The following is a 6657-nucleotide window of genomic DNA, read 5'->3' on the forward strand; positions in this document are numbered from 1 at the left end:
CCTTCCACAAAACTAAGGTACAGATGAGTTAAATATTAACATGGAAACATGAAACTTTTAAGTATGTCAGAACAAAATACAATGAATATTTATATAAAGAGTTTTCTAAAGCTCAAGGAACAAACACATGAGTTTGAACATAGGAATATTTTAAAATTTAATATGGTTTATTGTCATTATTAAAATTTAGAAGAATAACTGATACAGAACTAATAATATAAATAATTAGTAACAGTATTAAGTAAAAAGAAAAGTATTAAATGATAACATAAATACAAGAAAAGGACAAGAGTAAAGAATACACTACAGAAAAACTGCAAACGAACGAGTCAAACAAAAGTGTGTATAGGAGTAACAAAGTATACGAAGTAAGGCAGTTTTTGTCTCCTGGTTGAAAACCAGAAAGAATAGTAAGAGGCTGATTGGAATAAAGGAAAATGAGGCATTTTTCTTAGTAAAGACGAGTTGGTACAGTTTTTGCTGAAAGTTTTCTATTTATAGAAATAGTTCTTTACATTCCTTACCTCATCAATTTCACTTGTATGAATTTATGACGAGGACAGATTTAGATAAATGTGTAGAGAGAGGGTAATTATCGGAGTGCCCTTATATCACAAGAAAGACTGCAGCATTTTAGTCCAAATGAGGGTCAAATCAAATACTTAAAATTCACACAATAAAGTATTAAAGTAGTTATTTAAAACCATGGTGTAGAAATAAGTTCACAGAAAATTTTAAGCTAAAAATGTCATATTAACACATGATGTCATATAATTATTTTCATATTCCTACAGAAAAAAACCTGATTTATTTTTAGGCCATAAATTTATGGAAAATTTTTATTTTTTCTTATATTTATGACAGAATTTTTTATAATAATGATACCATTATGTAATAAAAGCAAAAGTTTTTAAATATACATACATTTCATTTATAGCTGAGTACTATGTCATTTCTATTTCTCCTGGAAAGGAAGAACTATACAGTGATTCTTATCAAATATTGAAAACAGAAACATTGTAAACTTTTCACATAAGCATTTTGGCAATTGCCTGTTTTACACTGATTGTGAGAATCTTGTGAACATTTGTGAATATTTTCATGTTAAAAATTAAATTTCTATTTCAGAGAAGTTGTAGTAGAACCTGTAACAGTGGACTTAGATTTCTGTAAGTTTACTCCAGTGCTGACTTTGACAGTTGCCACATTTTATAGGGGTTGTGCACATGGTGAAGTGACACTGTTAGTGACATTGTGTTATTTTTATCTGACCTTTATAGCACTGGCTTAGTGGGATACATTTCTGTGATGCAACATCTTATAACTTTAAGAGAGCTGGGACTAGAGTGGCATGTGAGGCGCTAGCTGAGGCACAATTTTAATGGAGAAACAAACTCCTCCCCCAAATTAATAATATTTTCCTGCAATATTAAAAAAAATATACATTAATGCAACTATCCCAAAGAGTAAAAGTTCCTATATTCTGTAATCAAACTTTAGGTGCTTGGGAGCAAGGCTTTCTGAGAAAGGAGCTGACTTTGCCACTGTCCCATTGCTGGGACAAAAATCCCAACTTCTGCAATTTAAAGGAGGGGTTTATTTCAGGCCAGGCTTCACTGTTTGGTTGACAAGGCAGACAGGGAGTGACAGAGGGGCATAGTGGAGGAAAAGGTGCTTAACCAATGGCAGCCAGGAAACAGAGTGAGGAGGAGCTGGGGCCCATAGCATACCCTTCCTGGTCCCACACCTAGTGACCCACCTCTAATTAGACCCCACCTGATAACTGCTGAACATTTAGCTACTGAACTCTTCAATGCAGAAACCCACTGATGAGCACAGCCACCCCCCCGCCCCATGTTCCAGTGACCTTCCAAACAACTTGAATTGGGGAGGCACTTTAGATCTAAACTTTAATAGGAGCTGTGAGTTGCAGGCATCCATTTATCTGTGAAATGAATGTTGGCACTTCTTCCTCTTGAATTGCTTTGTGTTTCTCTTCTCTCTATCCACAGACTTCTTCAGCACCTTGACATAGACAATGGACTATAATAGCTAAAGTGTATTCTCTGGAATAGAACTGTCCGGATGCAAATCCTCACTTCATTACCTTAGCTGAGTGACATGAGACAATTACTGTCTCCTGTAAGCCTTAGTATTATCATCTGTAAAATCAGTCTTATGGTTGTCATAAAAATTAAAGTAATTAGTACATGAAAAGTACTTAGAGCAGGGCTCATAAGAAATACTTATAAATCCTGTTTTTTCATAGTAGTATAACATATAAAGAACACAATCTTTGCCACAAGTTCACATGCTAGTCCTAGTTCAATAGGGAAAAAGATAGGAGTTTGGGGCCAATGGCCTGGTTAGGCTTGGTTCTGCATTTAACTCAAGGGTTCTCTAAAATATGCAACTATGTGTAATCTCTGTCCCTAAAGAACCTGTGTCTGGAGAAATGGGCTAGATTTTAGATTTCTAAATCTTGAATTTCCTTATTCTTGAAACAAATAGTAGTTATCAGTATTTCTCTAAATGTGTGTCCATGATTTTTATTTATACTAGTAATAATTCAAAATAAAATGAATATAATTTCAAGCAATGAAATCTGGATTATATAGAAAAGTGCTGCCAGCATTTTTACTTTAAGTTGTTAGCATTAAAAAGCTATAGCCATTTTCCTAAGAATTCAGAATTTGCAGGTGTTAAATGAAACAAAAACTTCAAAGCTACTTGTTTATTTGTATTTGTATTTCCTAGAATGCTTTCTTACCCACTTTGTACCGTTTGTGCTAATAGTTTTGTGCAGGTTAGTTCTATCCTAGGTTTAGTTATCTTATAATATGCCTCAGTATCCTGGAATCATACCGAAAAATACTGTGAACACAGTAGCTTTAGATGATGACAATTTTCAGGATGAATTTGATGAAAGTTGAAAAACATGCTACAAGACTGTAACAGGCTAGAATTTGAGGTGTGAGCTTCACATTACTATGTGAGAAAGCACATATATTAGTTCACATTGTAACATTTTCACAATCCAGATATATTAAAAAGAGTATTTGAGATGCCAAAAGGGAAAGAAAGGTACAGTAAAAATATTGTAAATGTTTTGTTATACTTAAATTCATTCATATATGAATATATGTATATATAATATATATATGAACATTTGTTAATTATTATGAATGTGTTTCGCAGCATTTTCTTAATGTTTGGTCAAGCATTTGCTCTGAATATAGCATTACCTGACTATCGCGTTAAGCTCTGTGGTCAGTCTTTGCCACAGCCCACCGTAAAGGAAAGGGAATGGAGAGAGACTCAAGAGAATGATCCTCCAGAGCCAGGGTTTTGTCTGTTACTTGCCGAAGAACTTTAGAGACTGCCTGTGACTGCACCAAGTTATCCTGTAGCATTTTGATTCTGAAAATATATAACCACAGAAAATATTTTCAGTTTTATAATTCTGACAAATATTTGAAGATGTTTTGTGAGAGCATTTTGAATCCTTGTAAAATCATGTTAGGGAGGATATATTCTCATACATGAAAGATATATATATATATATATATTCATTGGAGATGAAAGAAAGAAGGCACCCCATATGTGTCAATGACAAAGTATTTTAGAAGTAGTATGCCTTTGAAAAGTTAAAACCTAAAGAGAGTAAACATCAAACCATGACTAAACATTGGAATTAAAGAAGCACTGAAAAGCAAGCTTTATGCAAGAGATTTTGAAGAGATACTTGAAAACAGAACTCATTCCTTGAGTAGTGGCCACTTTTCTCCATCTTGAAAACTAGCAACTGCAAGATGGATCACTAGCAACTTTTTGGGGGGCCATGATACTTCCCACTTTGGGCATGTTAGATTTTTCACAAAGCACTATTTATTAGTTATGATGTTGATCATGCAATTTATTAATGTCATCATTATACATTCTATGCTTAACTTTATTTCTGGTAATCAAAAAAATATAAAGTGAAATTGGTTTACTATATAATTTGCCTGATCTTTGATATTAACACTCCAATTTCTGTTATGCATTCAAGAAAAAATGTGTGAATTAAAAAAAAAAACCTTATTTCATGGGAGTGCTGAGATCTTCCTACTTGACTTGATCTTTCCTGAAGTGTCAGATTTGTGGGGGACCATGGCACTGCGCTCTTCTCTCCTTGTTCTCCACAATCTCCCTAAGTGATCATATCCACTCTCATGGCTTTCATATCTTGCATATTTACAGCACTAGCATAAATTTATATTTTGATCTCTGATCATTTATCATTATTGCTTCCCTGCATACTCTAATACAAGCTGGACCTGTCAAAAATTTGGCATTGACTTTCTACCTCTACATCTCCTATCTTACTGAACAACTTCACTAATACTGGAATGGGGTTAATCTTGGTTGTAGCTTCTCTTTTTCCTCATACTTACTAAACTGATGTGTCTACCTGTATATTGGGTCTCCAACTCCTCTCTGGACATTTCTGTTGGACCATTGATTGCAGCCATCTTCACTTATTGTCTAAATAAAGTAGAACATTTCTGGTTAGTCTTTTCCTTTGGGACATCTAACTGTAGTCAGTTGTGCAGAACATGCAGAAAGATTCATTTTGAATGTAAACATCACCATTCCTGTTAAAATCTGACCATTGTTACTCTTTATTCTTAGCATAGTTCTTAAAAATCCCACACAGATCCTACAGGTTCTGAATAACAGGACATTCCTCTATGGTCCTTCTTTCTCCAGGTTTATTTTCTGCCTTACCTTTGACGCCTCGCCATGTATATTGTATCTCATTCTCCCATGCTCTAACTTAAAGATTGCTTTTTCAGAGTAGTTTTCCTAGATATGTCAGGGAAATTGTTCGATTGTCTGTGTTATTTCACAGAAGTCAGTATTTTCCTCCCATAGTTTTCTGTATAGTTGTAACTTTGTAGTTGCTTACTTCAGATATATCTCGTCTGTTGGTGTGGAAACTCACTGATAGCAGAGGTGGTGTCTTTCTCCATTGCCACGTAGAGATTGCTTAGTGCAAAAACAGGTTGCTCAGCAGTACTGAATAATTTGCCCTCTGGAAGTGGATGAATGAATTTTGCTCAATATGCAGTGATAAGTTATATTTTTAAGTTTCTTAGTTGCACACACTTGTAATCCCAACATATGGGAGGTTGAGGCAGGAGAATTGCTGCAAGTTTGAGGCCAATTGAAACTACATAGCAAAACCCTCTCTCAAAAAAACAAACAAACAAAACAAGATGAAACAAAATAAAAATAACATCAATATAAAACCATTTTCACATTGATTTCTATGTTCATCTATGCTATCTCCACAAATATATTTCCATAAGAATTCATGTCCTTATTTTTTATTGTCTTAAATTTTAATTTTATACATTTCAATTTATCCAAGGTAATTACTACTGTGTGTGTAGCAAACACAAAGAGAACCAACAAACAAATCCAACACTAAAATCGAACAACTCTGCATGATCTTATGGAACTCGCAAGTAAGAACTGTGGAATCATTAACCTCTTGCTATACTAGTTGTGACTGAACTCAGAAGGCATGCAATTTTAATGTTCACTTAGGAAAAGTAATCAGTTGGACTACTAATTATTTTATAAATAAAGAGAAAGTGGCCTTCTGTTTAGCCTACTTCTAACAAGTCCAATTCCTTAGAAAAAGATGACAATACCTCATTTTCTTGCTTCAGAGATAGCAAATTCAGATGTCATGATGTGATGAACACCAATATCAGGTATCTTATAATTGCAAATTTTATTCAAGTAATAGTATTAAACTAACTTTTGGATTTTCTAAGTCCTACAAAGCCAAAATTGATGAATGATTGAAGAAAGAATTCATGAGAATTTTTTCAACTTATCTCATATTTTAAGAGAAGCCCACATTTTGCATTTTGATGGAATGTGTTAATGAGAGAATAGGCAATACTATGCATTGCTAATAATTTAAAATATATTTCCTAAAACTCACAAAATATAATTCATTAATTTTGAAAGTCTAATACTTACAGTCCACAATCACTATTTATTAAATTACAATGACTGGCTTTGACTTGAATGTGAAAGTGCTCATATATAGTTTCTTTAAAACTCCAAAACTCTCACCCTACAAATATTTATTACAATTCCTGAGTCTATTAAAAATATTAAAACACATTCTTTGCAACTAGACTTACATTTTTGGCATATAATCTGCTGTCCCACGATGCTAATAATCCTCTTCATATTATATTTTCTTGCATCTGAACTCCTTATACTCTGTTGCATCTGAACCTATCTTATGAAGTTCAAAAATATCTCCTTTGTGGACAGCAAGAATACATTCAGGGTTTAAATTTATATTGAACTTTAGACTGCAAGACTAAAATGTATTTTGTTCTTTTGCTTTTGCATTGGTGACAAACCACTCCTCTAAGCTCCTTATTTTCTGTGTTTCAAGTGTGGGTCATGAAATTCCGCTAAGCAAATTCCGCTAAGCAATCTCTCCCTCTCTCTTTCCTTTCTTTTTTCCTTCTTTCCTTTCCTCCTTGCTTCCTCCTTCCCTTCTTTTCTATTCCTTTCTCTTCCATGTCTTTTAGCTATTGAAAAAAATCATTTCATAATAATTATTTTAATCCCATATATTAT

Source organism: Chinchilla lanigera, unplaced genomic scaffold (assembly GCF_000276665.1).
Source record: "Chinchilla lanigera isolate Chin_1 unplaced genomic scaffold, ChiLan1.0 scaffold00027, whole genome shotgun sequence".
Classification (NCBI taxonomy): domain Eukaryota; kingdom Metazoa; phylum Chordata; class Mammalia; order Rodentia; family Chinchillidae; genus Chinchilla; species Chinchilla lanigera.